The sequence below is a fragment of the Lissotriton vulgaris genome, chromosome 8 (assembly GCF_964263255.1).
Source record: "Lissotriton vulgaris chromosome 8, aLisVul1.2, whole genome shotgun sequence".
NCBI classification, from domain to species: Eukaryota; Metazoa; Chordata; class Amphibia; order Caudata; family Salamandridae; genus Lissotriton; species Lissotriton vulgaris.
This window is the reverse complement of record NC_141696.1, coordinates 771153483-771174054: the sequence shown is the minus strand read 5'-3', so window position 1 is coordinate 771174054 and position 20572 is coordinate 771153483.

The window sequence follows — 20572 nt, the reverse complement described above, 5'->3', positions numbered from 1 at the left end:
CCTACAACTAAGGTAGCAGTGGGGCCCAGCAGCTGGAATAGTTAGAATAGTAAAACCAAGACCAAAGGGCAACCATAATGGGCAGCCGCATTAGCACAACCATAAACATGGCAAGACACCTGACTTTAATGTCCTAATGCTGCAATAAAAACTCACCTCTATGCTTGAAGACAAAGAAGGGACTCAACAACCAGCATGTCTTGTGTGTTTTAGGCAATCAAGGGACGGGAGGATGCGAGGGTGGAACTAAATCCCTTTGATCTTTTAACGGGTTTTGTATAACGCTCGAGCAACAAACAAACCCAAAAATATCTTTCTCAATGGTAAAATCTTCACAGTTTACAGTTTTATTTATTATGATTTGGGACTCCGAAGAATTCCACATAAAAGAAAAAGAGACATTCAAAAATCAACATTACACTCCGTAAAAAGAGAGACAGTGAAGTGCTAAAAATTCATCATATCATATCATATCATATCATAAAAAAAAAACAAGGAAAAACGTATATATGGGAACCATTCAATAAACTTTCAAGTGCCAAAAGGATTGATCCATAATACATCAGATTGCCATTGATGGGTATTTAGGAGACATTTATGAAGATTACAATCTAATGCTATTATAAAAACTTTCAAAATTAAAACCATATAATAAAGTGCGGGGATTTGTCATTTCACAATACAGTACAAGATAACCAGCAGCATAACCATGTAGTGAAAAGCGAGAATTTGTAAATTCACAACACAGTACAAGATAACCAGCAGCTAAATAACAGTGCAAAAATATTTCAAACCAAACAGAAACATTTTCAGCATACAGTACTCGATAGCTAGCAGCAAAAAAAGTTGGAAAAGTGCAAGTGCTCAGAAACATATGTAGTAATCAATCAATACTGTTCTCATATATATTTAAAAAATTGTTTAAAAAAGCTAAACATTTTAAAACAAACAAGTTCAGATGGAGGTGCTAGCAGACAGTTACGTGCCTCTTCTACTGTGGTGATATTACAATTCCTTATGGGATCTGCGACGTATTGGTTGTAGTGTGGGGCAAACAAATAGGACATGCTATAAGTCTTGTACACAGGAGTTACATAACTGACAAAGTCGTTCCTGTCTAGCAATGCCCTCCCAAGCTCCTTTTACAATTCTTAGAGGGAGTAAATTCAAGCCTAATTGCTGCGATAGGAGCAGTGCAATTAAAATTACATATTTGGCGCCAGATCCGTCCCTCAACTTTCTCAAATTTATCCCACTCTTGTGCATCTATTGTTTCACAGGCATAGCTCAATGCTGGTGGTATCTTTATTTTATAGACTGAAAAAATATGTTTCGAAGTGCCTTTTCCCGCAGTGTGTATACAATCGATTAATTGCTAAGGCCTGTGAGATTGCCTTGCTTTTACCATGCTCCATTAGATTGCTACCGGAACACCTGTTTGTAAAGATTTTTCCTAAACATTGATAAAAGTTTACTACTTCCAGTTTCTCTTTTCCCAGAACCAAAGCAAGTTTTTTCTGACTTTTCGGTCACTAAAAATCATACCTTTACTCTTTAAATAGTATTCTTCTGTGTACCTAATCAAATCAACAAGGCGTCTTTAAAGTTCAATTGGAGTTAAATCCATTAATATGGCATCTTCTACTTATAGCAGGCAGCTTGACTTAAAATTTCCTAATTTAGACGAATCCCCTTTGCTGCGCCCCACTCTTCTTGGCAAATCATTAATGTAAATAGTAAAAAGAAGAGGGGCAAAAAGGCACCCTTGCTTCAGCCCATTATTAGTTTCTATTTTTCTCAAAAGACCTTGTGTTCCCCCCAATACAACCTGCGTCCAAGTAGAGGAGTGCAGTGCAATAACCAATCTTAATAAATTCCCTGGTATCCCCATGGTGACCAGTTTTCTCCACATCGTCCACTGATCTACGCGGTCAAATGCCGTAGAGAAATCTATAAAAGATGTATAGAACACCATTCCCCGGCTCACTAGATATGTTTCGGTTAAAGTTTGCAAGGCAGTGATATTATTCAAGGTACCACTGTTTTTGCAAAATCCTGTTTGTTCTACTGGAATGAGATTGTTTCCAAATGCCCAATCTTGCAGATGGGTAAGAATGCGCTTTGCAAATAATTTGACAGTCGCATCCAGGAGCGAGATCTGTCTAAAACTGGCAGGGGAATTTTTTGGACCCTTTTTGTAAATTGAAACAATTATACTTTCCTTTCAGGATTTTGGAATGTCGCCATGGGTATAACAATGGACAAAAAGTGGATGTAAAAATTTTGCTCATGCTTCACCATCCTGTTTTATTATGGCTTTTGGTACATCATGTGGGCCCATCGCACTAGAGTATCTTGCCCCTTTAATATAACCCTCTATTTCAAGGCACAAAGGTGCTCTATATTCGCTCCATATGGACGGGGCAGAGCCAACATCGTGATTCCATCCAACTGTAGAATTTAAAGTATACAGCTCGGAAATATACGCGGACCATTCTGCATCTGGAATTGAAATGGGTTTTGACTTCTCTCTCCCATCGCAAAACTTTGCTATCAGCACCCAATATTTCCTAGTGTCACCGGTACGAGCAACCTCTCTAAGTTTAACCAAATTTGAGTCTTCGACCCTTCTACGTTCCAATACCATTTTCCTTTTCCGTACCTGTTTTAGTCTGGTAATTTCCCTTTGCCTTAGTATCCTAGACACCCTATATTGTTCTCTAAATAAAGCATTAATTTCCTGATTACATTTTTTGATTTCCCATGGTATAATCATTGGTGGTGCAGAACTATGAGCTTCTTTTTTTCTTCCAAATGATCTAATTGTAGCCAGGTTTCTGTCAAACTTGTCAAAAGTGGTTTCTTGAGTACAAGTAAAGGCAATATTTTCAAAGACTCTCTTAAAACTTGGGAGCAAAATATTTAACCACCAAGTGCGCCCATTACTGTGATTATATAAAACCTTTTCGTCCCTATGATTCTAGAGCTCAGGCTTCTTGATTTCTATATCAACATTAACAGCCAGAATTCTAAGATCACTCATACTTGTTGGAAATACCTTGAAATGTGTACATGCACCAAACAGTTGATAAGATACTACCATGTAATCAATTAATGAGTCACCATATGGGCCCCGGTAAGTATAGGAGGCTGGGGAATCCTCTGGAAATATGCCATTTAACATTATTAGGTCAAACGTTCTCAAATTATACAAAAGTAACAGGCCTCGTTTATCTGATCTTAAATGATCGGGCAGTAAAGAATCTGGAATGAACCATACTTCCTCCAATTCAAGTTTTGAAAAAGACATGACTGCACTGTTGGATAATTTGGCATTAAAATCACCCACCATCATAATCTGCAAGCATTCTTCAGTGCTACTTATCCTTTGCACATAAGTAGAGATTGAATCAACCAGTGAGTTGGATGCTCTCCCTGGGGGAATATACACGTTTACCAGAAAAAGAAAAACAGCTTGCCCTAATTTATCTTCACCCATCCTCAACTTCACTCCCATACAACACTTTGAGGGATGAATGAAAATCACAGGATCCCATCTTATGGTACAGCTAAGTAAAATAGCTAAACCACCACTAGCATGTCCTTTTACAGAAGATTTTGCTGCACAACAATATACATAAAACATTTCAAAAGGAAAATCCTCATCCTTCTAGGTTTCCTGGAGGCAGATTATTTTAGGGTCATATTCTAATAACGATTTTAGCTTACAATTAGTTTTTTTCACCCGCTAAATTCCAGCATAGGATTCTTCCCAATTGGCTACTCCAGCAACAAGGGCATTATTGTTGTTTCTTTTGAGCCATTCAGGGTACCGGCCACCCAGCTCCACTGGGACATCTCATCCTCCACGGTGGAACTACAGGGCCTTTGAACTTGGGGACCTGTAATATTAATTTCTCTATTTCCAAGATTTCTCCCTACTGTTATTTCAATGTCTTTAGGATTGATAGGGATTATAACGCCCATGGGAGAGGAGAACCTGCTACCAGGCACCTGGTGAGTCTTTCCTGAACATTCAGACTGTGCAAGGGTAAACACGAGATAGCACGTCTATTCCTCTCTTCCTAAAGGAATCTACATTAGCTAATACTAACATTGAACCTACCCCTGACGTGAATGTGACTCTAGTGCTTGGAGAGGCACTCCCCACGTCTAAATATACCAACTATAGGTCTTTGCTTGTTACTAGTTGCAAGCCCTCTATTTCTCATAGCAACTAAAAAAGGATAATTCTATTCAGTAACATTGAATCAGTGTCGAACAGGGAAACAAAGAGCAAAGTCCTGTTCACCTTCCCGACACCCAGCCATATATGCCCCATGGGCCTTTTACCAATTGGCCCCAAGACCGATCTCCTCTCTGACCTAATCCTCTTTCTGCTACAAACTGTGATTAAGTCCCTCTCCCCAACTCTCCCCTGGCCGGGATCAAACCTTACTGGAAAAGTATACCATCAACAAGGAGGAAGAGGGGCTCCCCCGCTAACTAAACCGTGTTCTAATACAGAGACATATCAATTGATCAATACATTTCCTGATGTAGGGTCTCTACGTGTTTCGTAAAGAGCTAAAGTAGTGTTGCGGGGAAAACTCAGATTCTCAATGTCACCCATGTTGACTTTAGGAGTCCCTCTTTCTTCCTGACACTCTTGGCTCCACAGCCTAATCAGCTCCAAGTTCGAGCAGGTTACCGTTAGCTATCCCTGCACTATGACCAACATTCAATATAGATTGCCCCAAGGGCCCAGGAACCTTACTACTTGATGGTGATTTTGTACTATTTAACTCCTCAATTACGGAAGGGAACTGCAGTTTTTTCTGTTTCCGTTTTGGGATACGTCAAATTCTGTTCTTCTTCTTTCCCCTCTGACTATGTCGGGTTTTACTTTCTCTTGGTGGGGTTGCCTCCTCTAAGGGTACAGTAACTAAAGTATTAGCAGTCTCTTCAGTAAACTGTGATTTAATTGAGGGACCTGTCATGTGTGAGTTGTTTGAGATACTTTTTTTAAAAAATTAGGGTATACCCTTAATGGGGACGTAACCGGGTTACTTTTAAATTTAAACTCCCACCTTGACTAATAGGCTGGGAACTCTCTCTATGTTGTTTTACTGGGGAGGAACTTACCAGGGGACTACCTCTGGCCAGTACACCTATAGAATCCTCCTTAACTTCCTGCTCCTCTATCTTACTTCCCCTTTTAAACACCCAGTTTCATGTCCGGTCTATATAGGGACCTTTGCTAACTTATTTGTTGCATGATTACCTTGATTAAGTTCTTGGATCCCCATTAAAATAGGAGAGAGAACTTCCAATATATGATCAGAATTTACCGTACTTTTTTCTAACAAAGATAAAATTGATAATAGAATTTTCTCCAGTGCATAAAAAATCTCTCTTGACTGAGTTCAAGATGTTATCTGCTCCCTTATCCAGAAATGCTACAGATGTCCCCATATTGGACAATTCTAGTGAATGAACATGACAAAAACTAGTGGGCGTACTGCTGTACAGGGTGGGCATATGTGAGTGATCAGCTAATAAAACCTGAGATCTTCTCGATTCCAGGTCCAGATCCTTGGTACTTGTTTTTGTCAAATGCGCCTTCAAGTCTTTGTTTCCATTGGTATAGCAAATTCCGGTAGGGTGTAGTCCTCCATTTTCACCATTACAGGGCTACGATCTTTGAGCTGTGTCACCTGCTCACACAACTTCATCAGAGAAGACCAGAATTACATTCAATGAAACTTCTTGGAGTGGTTTGGGGTTTATCAAACAAGGATACCAACCCTGCCAATGGTGGTAATAATATTTCCTTTCTATCCATGCTCTCATTCGGAAAGAATTCTACTTTACCTTCAGCTAGATCCGTTTCCATCTTACTGTCCTCCATTCCTGCTTGTAAAGCAATTCCAACATGTGGCTGTGTAGATGTGGACAACTGAATGTTTTTGCCTGTGTTCTGGTGGTAAATAATTACGGTGGGATAAGGAGTCACTTTAAACTTTGAGAGAGAGGGCTGGACGCCCTCCTCATTCTCCGATTTGACATGGGTGTCCATCTCCTGATCTTCCTGGACCTCCTTTTTCTCTTCCTTTGCCACCCTACCACGTTACACCCTTTGTGAGCATTGACATTACCAATGGGTACATTTTCAGATGTGAGAGGTGTTCCCTATTTCTCCTTCGCCGGATAGTTTTGGGAGTTTAAGGGGGCCACACAGGTCCGTAAAGTGACTTGCTACGCTTGCAGATGGCCCTGACAGTCCTGTAGCTGATTCTACTGGTGCATTTGAGTGCAAGAACCTGGATGGCATTACAAAATATTCTTTTGTAATCTCTTGTAACCCCACAAGGTTTTTTGGGACCAGAGGGAACCAGCGAGCTTCGGAGAGGTGGAGGTAACCTAATTTCCTGGAGCAGATTAGCCGGTGGTTGAAGATCGCTTTAAACTCTGTGGCCCTTTATCTCATTGCCTCTCCAGACCTTCCTCTAAGCCAGCCGCTCTCCACTCCTACCTTCGCATTCACTGTGCTCTGTATGTTACACACCGCTCCTGCTGTCTCAGAAGCACTGCAAGAATTCGTGATTTCACTTTAAATCAGCCACCGACCTCCAGCGTATTGCCGAAAACACCCACACCTGCAAGTTTCAATGATCACGCTTGGAGATGGGAGCAAGGTGAGTATTTCCTGCCCCTACCCCTTCTGCTCCGTCTGCTCCCTGGCATGTTGAATTTCTAGGTAGAGGGAAAAACAGGAAAAACGTTTGCTTGTCCTTCTCCGCAGCTTCAACACTTCAACACCACTTCAACAACACTTCAACAACACTTCAACAACGCCACTGGCTGTAGGTTTTCAGGCTCTCATGAAAAATGGTTAAAGCACAAACACAACCACAACCACTGTCTGTTGCCACTGTTGCCACCACAGGGCGCTCTTACTTCCTCAATATCGAGGCGTTTTTTACTTTTACTTTAGCTTTTTGGTATTTGGTTTTTGGCTCTAGCGCTAGCGCTGGCTCCAGGCAGGCAGGCAGGCGACGCGACGCAGACAGAGAGCCCGGCTCCTCCGCTGCATTCTCCACAGGTTCCACAGGATCCACAGGCCCTCCGAGAGACCCAGCTCACAACGCCACTCAGCGCCCACAGTGGCACCCGCAGTCACCAACCGCGCCCGGTGCAAGCCACTATAACTTACCGGGCCGCATGAGGGAGGTGGCGGAGCGGCATTGGAGAGATCAGTGCTCTCAGCTGGGAAGTGCTGCACAGATTGGGCCACCAAAAAGCACAGACGCAATGCCTCAGCGCCTCTCACTGCCTCCAGTTCCCGACTTGCGCTCGTTCTCCTCTCTCCCTCCTCCGCCCGCAGCTGCAGCTACAAGCTACGGGGCCGCTGGAAGTCCCAGAGCAGTGGGGGGCGGTGTGAGCCGTTGGACCTCTACAGGCCTTGATGGGGCTTTACTCTGAGGGCAAACGGGTGAGCGGGTAAGCAGCAAACGGGTGGGATAGGACGACGAAAACATCTGAGGGCAAACGGGTGAGCAGGTGAGCAGCAAACGGGTGGGATAGGACGAGGAAAACAGTGGAGGGAGAAGAAAGCAAAGAGCAGCGCAGTGTCTCCCTCCCCGCGCTTGCTCTCGCACGGAATGCAGCATCAGTGTCTTTGCGGCTATCGTGAAAACCTGGAAACAGCAACACTTTTAATGGATATTAAGGAAAGATCACTGTATCAAAAACGCAATATTTTGTTGGTGGGCAAAGAAGGGTGTTAGAACTGGGGTCACCAATTCCTACACAGTAGCTTGGGGTGAGGAAGGAAGGTACCCGAAGGCAATGTGTAAAGCAGTGGTGCAGCACACACTTGCACTGAGACAGTAACTCACACACAATGGAATTACACCACAACAGGTTGGATTATAAACCAAGACTCTTTATCTCATTTCTTTAGTTCAGGCAGGTAACACTTCTTATATACTAGGCAGGTAGAGTAATCATCTCTCAAAACTCAATCACATATAAATAACACTTTTAGTATTCGGGGACATCATAGGCAACTTGTCTTATGCAACATTAATGCAGGTAACATCCCCACTATACTTCCGCAGTGAGGCAACACTTTGGGAAGTGTGAATTTAGCATCAAAACATTTCCTAAATAAAGGGACATCAAAGTAACAGGCACAACACTCATTAGGCTATCCTCTTAATAAGGGCAAGATTTCCTGTAAACCGGGTCATCAGGGCCATGCATTTGACATCAAAAACTTAACTCGTGTGGCAGATGTGTATTCAATAGGGGCACTCTGCCCTATGTAGAGATACTCAGTACCGGCAACAGGGATAAAGCAGGTCCTAGGTCTTATGCAGAGATTCCCTATGGGTAGTCACTCTTGGACCCTTATTCAGGACAAGTAATCATTAGGTTCATGTTCACTACAGGGCCAGTCCTGCCTAAGTAGATATTCCCTGCAGGTCCAGAGGGCCTCTCCACAGGGGAGTATGTCCCAGGCTGTTCTCCGCGTGTGGGGCTGAGTCGGCAAAAGTATAGGGCCCGAGGAGCCCCTGCTGCTCACCGGGTGGGGCCTCCTCATGGCGTAGGCCCCCAGACCACACCAGAAAAGAGGGAGAAGGAGGTTCTGCAGACCAGGTCGTCCTCCTAAGGATAATTGCGAAAAAAGAAGCCAGTATCTGGGTTCAGGGACCTGTCTTGTGTGAAGGCTACCTATCAGGAGTATGTAGGTGTAGCCGTAAAGAAAGAAAAATGTTCTTTCTTGTTTTCCCCTCACTCACCGGAGTTTCCTCACGGTGACATGCTTCATCATCGGGGTCATCCCAGTTCTCTACGAAAAGGGGCGTGCTGCGACTCTTGAGCTACGAAGGAGCACTGTTAAGTGAAGGACTATGTGTGGTGAGAGAAAAGTGGAGTGGATGTGTGTGTGAGTGTTAAAAATACCGTGCTAGTGGGCCTCAATGTTTTATTCTGCTCCTAGACCAGTATGTTAAAAGTGGGGTTTATACTGTATGCCAACCTGTGATGTGGGTTGGTTCAGTATGTGGTCAACATGTTTCACGCTACCCCTAGCGTTTCGTCAGGACCATACAGGGACCAGCCCTGTATAATGCCACTCCTAAAAAAACCTAGATTTAGGATTCGAAGAATAGATTAGTGCAAATGATATTTACAGTGAATGACGCTGTTCCAACTCGGTACACGCGTAGGTTTTGTTCAATGGTGAACCTGAAAAAGATATGAACAAAGGAAATGTTAACAGCCACCTTGCCCCTATCTCAACCGAGATCGGGGTCTTTTAGTCCTTCAAAACGTACATTTGTCCATGCACGTTCACACATGCACATGATCTATATGGTGTGAGTTCGCCATACTGGTACGTGCATGCTTTCAAAGTCTGATGCCTGTCGTTGATTTACACTAGAAGTGAAATAACGTGAAAAATCGTGACCGACATACATCAGTGACTATACAAAGAACAGTGAACACACAGATCAGACACACAATCAACGAGAAAGTATTCCAATATTTACATTTGTTGGTGCAAAATGGCACATCATGGTCTCATAGGGGGGCGGTATCGCCTCGGTGGAAACAATGCTAAAAGGTTTGTAGAGTTATAAAAATAGAGTTAGTTTTCTAAAGTTTCTTCTTTTGAGAGTACGATCTAATGTTCCCAAAAGTATAAAGGCCTAGATGGTTTAAGACTTACTTCCTAGTCAGCAATGCCGCGTGGTATTACCTAGCTGCTTCCCCTTGGACCGCATCTTGTGAAGTGGTCCGTGGGTCCGGGTTTTATAGGTATTGACTTCCGGGTTTTGGAGACTAGACTGTTACAGCGGCCATCTATGGTGGATGTAAATAGGCATTACGCGGGTCTTTCTACTATTCCTATTGTGGTGGTTTGGGTAAGTAGGCCTTGTCATACAAAGGTTCAAGCAATGTACATTGTCTATAAAGGGGCCGCTGTAACAGTCTAGTCTCCAAAACCCGGAAGTCAATACCTATAAAACCCGGACCCACGGACCACTTCACAAGATGCGGTCCAAGGGGAAGCAGCTAGGTAATACCACGCGGCATTGCTGACTAGGAAGTAAGTCTTAAACCATCTAGGCCTTTATACTTTTGGGAACATTAGATCGTACTCTCAAAAGAAGAAACTTTAGAAAACTAACTCTATTTTTATAACTCTACAAACCTTTTAGCATTGTTTCCACGAGGCGATACCGCCCCCCTATGAGACCATGATGTGCCATTTTGCACCAACAAATGTAAATATTGGAATACTTTCTCGTTGATTGTGTGTCGATCTGTGTGTTCACTGTTCTTTGTATAGTCACTGATGTATGTCGTCACGATTTTTCACGTTATTTCACTTCTAGTGTAAATCAACGACAGGCATCAGACTTTGAAAGCATGCACGTACCAGTATGGCGAACTCACACCATATAGATCATGTGCATGTGTGAACGTGCATGGACAAATGTACGTTTTGAAGGACTAAAAGACCCCGATCTCGGTTGAGATAGGGGCAAGGTGGCTGTTAACATTTCCTTTGTTCATATCTTTTTCAGGTTCACCATTGAACAAAACCTACGCGTGTACCGAGTTGGAACAGCGTCATTCACTGTAAATATCATTTGCACTAATCTATTCTTCGAATCCTAAATCTAGGTTTTTTTAGGAGTGGCATTATACAGGGCTGGTCCCTGTATGGTCCTGACGAAACGCTAGGGGTAGCGTGAAACATGTTGACCACATACTGAACCAACCCACATCACAGGTTGGCATACAGTATAAACCCCACTTTTAACATACCGGTCTAGGAGCAGAATAAAACATTGAGGCCCACTAGCACGGTATTTTTAACACTCACACACACATCCACTCCACTTTTCTCTCACCACACATAGTCTTTCACTTAACAGTGCTCCTTCGTAGCTCGAGAGTCGCAGCACGCCCCTTTTCGTAGAGAACTGGGATGACCCCGATGATGAAGCATGTCACCGTGAGGAAACTCCGGTGAGTGAGGGGAAAACAAGAAAGAACATTTTTCTTTCTTTACGGCTACACCTACATACTCCTGATAGGTAGCCTTCACACAAGACAGGTCCCTGAACCCAGATACTGGCTTCTTTTTTCGCAGTAGGCCCCCAGACCCACACAACTCACTGGGTCAACCTTGGGGGCAGGCACAGTCCTCAACGCAGCACCAGCCCTGACCGTCTCCGGCCGCCTCCTCCCGGGTCACGTCAAGTCTTCCTGCACTTGGGGCTGGGACTGGCGGAGACGGACTCCCTTTCAGCTTCCTCCGCTCCGGGGGCTTCTTGCTGCCTCCAGGCCTGGCAGCCAATCGGAGCGCGTCTCTCAGGGCCGCGTCCGTACCCGCCAATGAGTGCACGGCGTTCAGGGCGGCTTGGCCGATGACGCGGCTGGTGGCCCAGTCATGTGGCGATGCCCATGCTGCCTTCTCCGCTACTGCGGCCGTTCCAACACCGCAGCGACCCTCCCCAGGCTTCAGAGGCCAGGGCGATGACTTCGGCCAGAAACTGCCCGGAGCGGTGGCGGTGATCTTGGGGCCCAAGTCACGTTCGGCGGCAGCGCCCTAACCACAGGCCCACACGGCCTCGAGACGCAGGCAGTGCCTCCGACTTCACGGCGCCCAGGACGCAGCAGTGATCCTCGACAATTAGCGCTTTCCAGCACACCGCTAGTCCACAGGTATCGGGGCCATGGCGGTGATTGGGCAGATTGCGCTTAGATCACACAGCGCTTGAGCATCACAGCAGGCAGTTCATTCTAGTCCTGGGTTGCGGTGGTGATCAGGGGGGCAAATAGCACTCGGCAGCACAGCGACAGCAGGAGAGCAGCATGTTATTACAGTGTAGCGCTTAAGGGGGCACAGTTCCTCCAGTAACACGCTTGGTTGACACAGCGCTTATTACCTCTGATCCCCATCAGCAGTGCTCACAGCAGGCAGTCAACTCCTTCACCATAGTGCTTGGTTGGCACAGCGCTTATCTTGAGGGAAGAATAGACGGCAGGTCTTAGTTGCAGGTTCTTGGGGGAAGAAGGGGGGGTTGAGTTGGCAGGCATAAGAGTCAGGATGGCTCTCTGTAGCACAATGGAGTTGGTCCCCTGGATTTTCCCCTCACTGGGTAAGGTCAGCAGGCAGGTAGAGTACCTCAGCTATCTTGGGAACAGCAGGGCCTAAGCTCAGTCAGTCTCAGTAGTGTAGGTTCCCCCCTAGGCTCAACTGCCTATACTCCGGCAGAGGTTTCCCCAGGTCCAGTGGTGCCCCAAATGATTAGTCAGGTTTCCCTCCTTTCCACTTATACCGCTAGGTCAGGTGACCCTCCTGTAAAGGCGGCAAAGCATAACTCCTCCCTGGGCTGGAAGGTTCCAGGAGCTTCCAAATGTTGGTCTACGGGACAAAAAGGCGGGACGGCAGAGATACAGTATCAGGATGTCCCAACCTGCTCCTAACTACGGGCGCGTGTGTGTTCAATGGCCACTCCTCAGTAGCAGGGGCCTGTGGCAGCCATGTTATTGGGACAGAGAACCTGCACCTCAGCACCGTTTGGCAGTGGTTAGGCGTCCAGAGACCTAGGTCCAACAAAAAGATGGTGGCAAAAATGAGTAAAAATGCAACAAAAAAAACAGGGTAAGACCACCCTAGGGCTGACAGGTCTAACAAAAGGATTCACCAATAAATGGGGTACTAGGAAGCTGGGTGTGTTTTACGTTTTAAGGGATGGGTGGCCTTGTGGGAGGAGGGAGCTGGGGTAGAGGGGTGTAGATTATATGCTTTTTATACTGTAAAGATTTTAAATAATCGTGCAGTTAATACACTTAATATATAATATGTGTTCTGTATTGATATACTCTTTAATCTGAAGTATCTCAATTTTATGTAAAAAATTAGAAGTATATTAACAATAGACATAAAACCAGTATAAAACATTTGGTCATGGTGACAATTTAGGGTGTTTATATGCCTGACAAGAGCCTCATTCCCGAAATCTCGGAAAATATGTTTCAAACTGAATCATGCTATGCTGTAATGGAGCAGGACGTGGCTGGATTGGGAGTAAAAAAGGCTTTTGTAGAACTGTTCATCTTCCCTTCCTGACCAGTACAGCAATAAGCGGTTGATGAACATTTTAGTGATTATAATATAAACTCCCTGTCAATTTATTCAATCATTGCAAAGTCTAACTAGCATTGGACTTATGTGAGTGACTAAAAGATTAAATATTTTAACCTATCCTATCCCACAAGTGGCTACCGTGGCAGGATTCATTTAGGTTTTGGAACTTTGCAACGCAGTGTTACACTAATTAGCTCAGATATATTATATGTCTCTGAATTTAAATAACACAAACCTAGATGAGGAATGCTGTACATGTTGAGAGGTTTTGGTGGAAAAAACAAGATTGTTTACATCAAGCTGAGATTTGTATCTTGGATGTCCACAATTACATATCACATCTTGAGCTGTGTGACTACTTATTGTTCCCAGAAGCATATAGTGACAAAAAAGAGAAAATGCATACAGCAAAAGAAACAGACCATCTACAGAAAAGGTGAGATTTAAGGGCTGGTTGAAACCTCAGTGGACGACTGATGCCGGAGATCCAATGGCAGCGCATCCCAAAGCAGATGGGTGAGACCAGAAAATGTTCTATCAATCAGATGGTTGTTTTTAGAGTATGAGACAGCAAACAAAGAGGGTCCTGGTGGTCGTGTGGAAAGCAAAGGCACATGTTTCGCCCCACAATAAGCCAGAGTGCCCTAAATTGGGTCCACTGCACCAGAGAGAACTAATAGAGGGAGCAGCAGGTATCTGAAAAGTAACTGCTACATTGTTGATCCGAGCAAACAGCAGGTGTCTGACAAATGACTGCTACTTTCTGACTCTTCCTACATAAACTAGTTATCTTCCTTTTGCTTAAAATTACTCTGCTGGACAGAGACTGGTGCTGCCAAAAAAGGCTGGTCTTTTTTGTATTTGCAGCACAGTATAATTTTTGCAACGTCTGTAGGATTTTTAGATCTTGCCTTGAGACAGTTTTTATCTGTCTGTTATCAAAAATCTATTGTGTTTAATGCAAAAAAATACATGTATATAGCAGGCTTTAAGTCAGCCCTTGATTTCGATTAGATGGCTTTTTATCTTTCTCATTTCCATGCAATTTTTTTCAATTTCTTTCTTTGTTTGTCCCACCTCCGAAAAAGTGGTAGCGTATGCTGATGATACGCAGCTGCTATTCACTTGGAGGGGCTCGGACCTGTCCACTGATGCTGCCCAGAAGTGTCTAACGTCTGTATTCCGTTGGCTAGCCCAAGCCTCTCTCAAATGTAATGAGGACAACTCTGAGGTCACCTATGGCCTCCTGACTTCACTAGCCATCGCTCGGTGGAGGACCTGCCAAAAATCTGGGGATTTGGTTCCGTGAGGATTTATGGTTTGCTGACCATGTAAAAAAACTGACGGGAGTCTGTTTTGGCACCCTCAAGGCACTCAGGAAAATCTTTCCTCTGCTTCCGCGGGTGGCCAAGGAGACGATCGCCTGCGCCTTGATCCTATTGAGGCTGGACTATGCCAATGCTCTATTTATAGGTCTGCCCGGCTATCTTCTCTGGAAATTACAAATCATTCAGAATGCCACTGCAAGACTCCTCTTTAACGCTCCAAGGAGATTCAGCGCCCGTCAGTACCTACGTGAACTGCACTGGCTGCCGGTCGCCCAGCGGCTGCAGTTTAAAGCAATTACCCTGGCTAACCGGGCCTTTCATGGCTCAGGTCCCTCCTATCTCAGAAAGAGGTTCGCCTTTTATGTGCCGAACCGTCCTCTGCGATCTGCTTCAGTCTGTCGGATGATTGTCCCGCGCTTCTGCAGAGTTCGTTTGGGTGGCCAGTCACTTTCGGTCAAAGCCGCTGTTGCCTGGAACTTGCTTCCCCCTGATCTGCAACTCATCCAAGAGTTTCAGCTCTTTAAAAAGCATTTGAAAACACATCTTTTTAGTCAGGTCATCTAATGTACTTTTCGCTTCTGATCCCAGTCAACTCCCGCGCCAGGAATCTCGTGAGTATAGGTGCGCGTTATAAATTTACTATAACATAACATAACATTTCATCATTACTGCTCTGATTGGATGACTTCCGCCCTTCCACTGCTTGCATTCAGGCAACATGTTTTTGCTGTTTCGTCTAGAGCTCCATGAAAGAGCATATGTTATCTTGCTCTCTTCCTCATGTGCTGCTTCCCTCTTCAAATATCTCCCCTTTCTCCATATTGTCCCCCTACCATACAGCTGTTCCAATGCTTCCCATCACGGTCTGTTTTCTGTTTTCTGTTCTTTTTATTTTTATTTTAGGAGCTGCTGGCAGCTGCAACTTGCTGTCAGGTTACTTTTCACCTTAAATCTGCATCCATTCAACCTTGTTTTTATTTACAAATCTAAGATGGTCATCTGTCATCACTGAATCATAAATAAAGCATCAAGGGCCAGATGTACGACGTAATTTTGCACGTGCAAATGGGTTTTACACCTGTTTGTGCATGCAAAAAACCTGTGGCCCATGTACTAACCCTATTTTGCGAGTCTCTAATTAAATAGCTACTCGCAAAATAGGGTTAGCGACTCGCTATTAGGAAGGGGTATTCTGAGGGCGTCCCTTCCTAATAGCAAGACTGAACTCTATGTAAGAATGTTTTGCGACCGCAAAACAGTCACAGTTTACCACCCAAATTGCGACAGCCTCATTAATATGCATGAGGCATGCAATTTGTGACCCTATTAGGAATCGCAGACAATGTTTCAGACGCTGTTGTACATTGGTAATTGCAACTTGCAAATTGTGACTCGCAATTTGGTGCAAATTGCGATTCGCACTTTGGCCCAAACTGCGAGTCGCAATTGCCAATGGTCTTACATCTGGCCCCAAATGTCCACTGTGTTGTTATGCTGGCCACTGGCTTAACAAAACTTGAGGGGCCCCCCTGTAAGACACTTGGAGGGACCTCCTCCGGACTCAATCAGAAGATCTCTGGCCAGAGTACTGTGCTGAGGGGGAACCTCGGAACATGGGAGCCCCCCGCACCACGGGGGCTGCGGGGGCCTGTCTTACGCTACTGATCGTGCACTTGCATAAGTCATCACGATGATGGACGCCGCATCTTCAAGAGGCACGTGTGTGTACGTGTATCCATCATTGCATTTTATTTTTTCTTGTTGATAGGCAATAACCATTATATTTTCTTCTATCCAAGACTCAACAGCATCGGCCAAAAGCATTGGCAAAGCCAAAGGGCGAGATACATTTGCTTTGCAAGTCATTGTTGCACTTGTCTCCAAGTGCCACTGCTTGTGCACAGTTGCATTACTGCAATCTGTGTTATCTGGGAACGTTGGTGCAAAATTGCACTAGAACAAGTTCTATTTCTGTAAATCTCGTCCCAAGGTTATACGAACCTTAGCATTCCTGGTAATTACTAGATTTCAACATTAGCTCCTAAGGCGCTCTTCTGTTGACATTTTCTTATTCCTTTCAGAGCGGATTATTATGAATTTAAGTGCAACAATATACTGCAAAACAAAATCGCAAAATGGCATCTGTTCCACTAGAAGGCTTGGAGAGAGGGAGTCCTCTTGTTGCACCTGCCTTTCTGTCCTCTGGTCCCTTAGGCAATGTTAAAGAAAGAACTGTAGACAACACTGAAGGGACTCAAGTGAGAGGGTTTTTAAACTAATAATTTCTCTGAAAGGGGAAACATGATACAGTTTTCTAATCCACGCAGTTCAATTACTGTCACTGGAACCTGGTAATTGTCCAAGAAAACCTTATTTTTTCTATTTACATGGGTTATGAGGTGAGAATCCTTTTACACATATACAAATATGTACGTCTATTAGAATACACATTTTATCATTTAATTTAATGTGTAAAACTACCCCAAATCTATACTACTATTATAAAGAGAGAACACGCACCTTTGAGCCAATCCACACACCCGATACATTGTAGAAATTGTCAGGGTGTGCAGATGGACATAGGCTATAAAAAATAAACGTACATTTAAAAATATAACTTTTAAAAAAAAGTAGTGCCCTGGAATTAGAGCCGGCCGCGACGCTGCTCTGGCCGCGACGCTGCTCTGGCCGCGACGCTGCTCTGGCCGCGACGTAGCGCTGGCCGCGATGTGCGTGATGAGGACGTGCGTGATGATGATGAGGAGAGACATGGACATGGAGCTGCGGTGAAGTGAGGAGCGCGGGCGCGTCATGGCGAAGAGGAGCGGCGGTGAAGTGAAGATCGCGGGAAGGAGCGGCAGCTCAGGTAAAGTAAATGGTCATTGAAATCGAGGCGGGAGGCGAGCGGGTGTGCACAGAGGGACAGGCGGGAGGAGTGGGGGCGGGAGGGAGTCGGGACGGGAGGGGGTCGGGAGCGGGTGTACTGTCCCCAGCCCCTTTCTGCCCTAGGCAACGCTGGGGCGGGCTGCTAGTTAGTTGCTACAGAGGTGAAAGAAGGGCAACCGGTTATTTTATGTAATTATATGTTATGTTACAATATATTTTGTGAAAGCAGTTTCGTTTTACACAAACATTTGCCATCCTGAGAGACAGAAAGATCATAGTAGAAAGAACCAGAAAGTCATAGTAAGCAACAGAGCTTTATGATATAGGAATTAGTGGGTCTGGAGAGTGAAAGCATGGCCTCTCCACTGAGCTTTTGCGAACTTTGGGATTATAGCACTGTGTGGTGGAGAGGAACGTGGGGTTCTTGTTGGCTTATTGATTGTAAATCTGTTAGCCAGGAAAGGGGGCTCGATGCAACTTGCATAGATATGTAATTGTTTTTGGGACTTTGAGTGTCATAGAGTCTTGAAGGAACAATAGCTATTACTGCCTCCTCTATTTGAGGACAACTCAAGCGAGGACAAACTATGTTTACAGTGCAACAATGCAAAATCTAGCTCTTGTTAAACTAGTAATCTGGGATATCAGTCACACATTTGGTGGCAAGTGAGTTTGCCTGTATATAGTAATTTGAAACAAGTTTACTTTTTTGTGGGGTTATATTTTTTGCTTGGACGATGAGTTGGTGCTAGATATTTTTGCAGGCTATTTTTTCGGTCTATATTTTTAAGTGGAACCCAGCTCTACCAGCTGCAAAGCTTTCTATAAACAACAATTAATTTTACAAAATATTTTTAACCACCAGTCACATTGCAGATAGCCCTTTGGCTAGTGCCTCTTCAATCAGCCGACAACAAACTGCAGAAGGAAAAGGGGTAATCTGCACTGGTATAACAGCAGCAGGATTTTATAGGAATTATAGTCTAAAGGGTGTGAAAATGCATACTTGGAGTGTTGTAATAGACTCCGATTTATGCCACCATTAAGTCCTATTGTATCTGTGGACAGGTACAAAATCCACCTCTGTTCAATGGATGTACGCCATTACAACGCATGCTTTTACAACGCATGCCTTTACGACGCAACTTTTACAATGCAAGTCGTTACAACGACTTGCGTTGGGGGGCTCTGGATAGTGAATAGTTTAATTTACTATTCCAACTCCAGTCCCCATGGATAGTAGGGAAGGTGTTGGATAGTAAATTAAAACTATTCCCTATCCTAGAGCGCCCCCCAGCGCAAGTCGTTGTAATGACTTGCGTTATAATGGTTGCGTCGTAAAGGTACTTCGTCGCAAAAGTTGCATTGTAAACGCTGTTCCCCCTGTTCAATACATATGAGATTCTGAGTGCTCGTCGTTTTTTAGACATTTGTTTGGTGGATACTTTCTCTATTATGGCCCACTTTCAATCTTTTTGGGAGTGTTCTTTAATGATATAGTGGGTAAACCACTTGGTTACTAATTTAATCACTAAACAACACTCCAAATTACTTGAACTGAGTCTATCCAAATTATCCTATATTACATGAGGGACCATTTTGTTATGCATATACATATTCAATAATCAGAAAGAAAATTGATTGTAACATTGTTTAAGCAAATGAGCACCCAATGGATTTTGATTCTATTGTTGAGATAGAGACTTCCACCAACACCTCTACATTGTGGTATGACATGTTGTATTGTGGGAAGGACCTAGTAGTCTTCCACTAACTCTAGGTTGTGGAGGTGAAATGTTGAATTGTGGATGAAGAAGAATAAACTCACTTTGGGCACTTAACGATAAGACCTTGGGACATGGTGATTTCTTTAAAAATCTTCAAAAGTAGGTGCAGCACATATTCCACTCAACAGCAACGTTTTACACAACACTGTTTTGACCTGAAGGCTGTTGAGTCCGAGAAAAGTGCCTAGTTAAAAGGGGGTGGCTACTACTATAAACATGGCTAAGGCATTGACTCGAAACAACAAAAAACCGGACAGTCTATAATTGAGCTGAGTCTAAATCGTTCTCACCGAAAAGAAATCATCAGAACTGGACATGCACTGGACCAGCCTTGCAGTAGTCAAGAGACACTATTGATGTAAACAAAGTCCTATCAGCCCACCCTCGTGGCGGAACATCTTCATTTAGGATATGTGAAACCTGGCAGGTGTCTCCGTGCCTAGATGAATTGGCGGGATGACATGTGCCAAAGGTTCAATGAGTGATAGTGTCCTCGCCTCTGGCGGTGCTGGTATAGTGCAGTGCAGTGAATGTAGTGAGTGATATTAAAATGACTATCCAGACAAAAAACTATTTTATTTGGTATTCACCTAGACGTCAATTAAAAACGAGTGAGAGAACAGTGTGAAAAAATCACTGTATTCTTTGCTAATTGGTCAAACAGGCCAACATGTTTCTGCCTTGAGGTGAAAAGTCCACCGGCATTCTTCAGGGCCAAAGATGTGATACTGCTACTGCAAAGTTTATTCTCAAACTTGAAGTGTAAAGTAAATTTAAAGTGAAAAATAATATATAATGACTGGTATCGCCAATTGGACGATCCTACCGTATCCTTGTCAATTCTATGGTTTGTAGAGGATACATTCCTGTAAGGAAAGAGAAACATAGAAACACACTCACTAAATATTATGTTGATGTGTATATGCAGTGCCAGGAAACATAGGGGTCCTGGATCAAATCATTAAGTAAGAAACAGAGCGACTCAGCTTAGCCAACCTTCAATTAAGTGGCCAGTAGTATAAAAATATCGGTTGCCCAAAGGGTCAAACAACATCTTATGATTATAAAGAATTTAATCAATAAATTGACTTACCCAGTAAGTTGTGGGAGTATAGCCTCACCTCACTCGGCAACGACTCAGAGTGATGAGGCCCCGCTCTGTGCACAAAAATAAATATAAAAGGCACAATTGAGAAGCCTCATAAGTGTCTCATACCATTGGTATCTACTACTATGTGCATGTAACTTGTTCGTAATCTGCCCGCAATAATCACGTTGCCATGGCAACCAAGGTTAGTGAAGCATCCGAAAGAAAGGTTTATATAGTACTAGTAAAGCAGGACCTATATAAGTCCTGCTGGGTGACGTGGAAATACCACTCAAATGTCTATCTA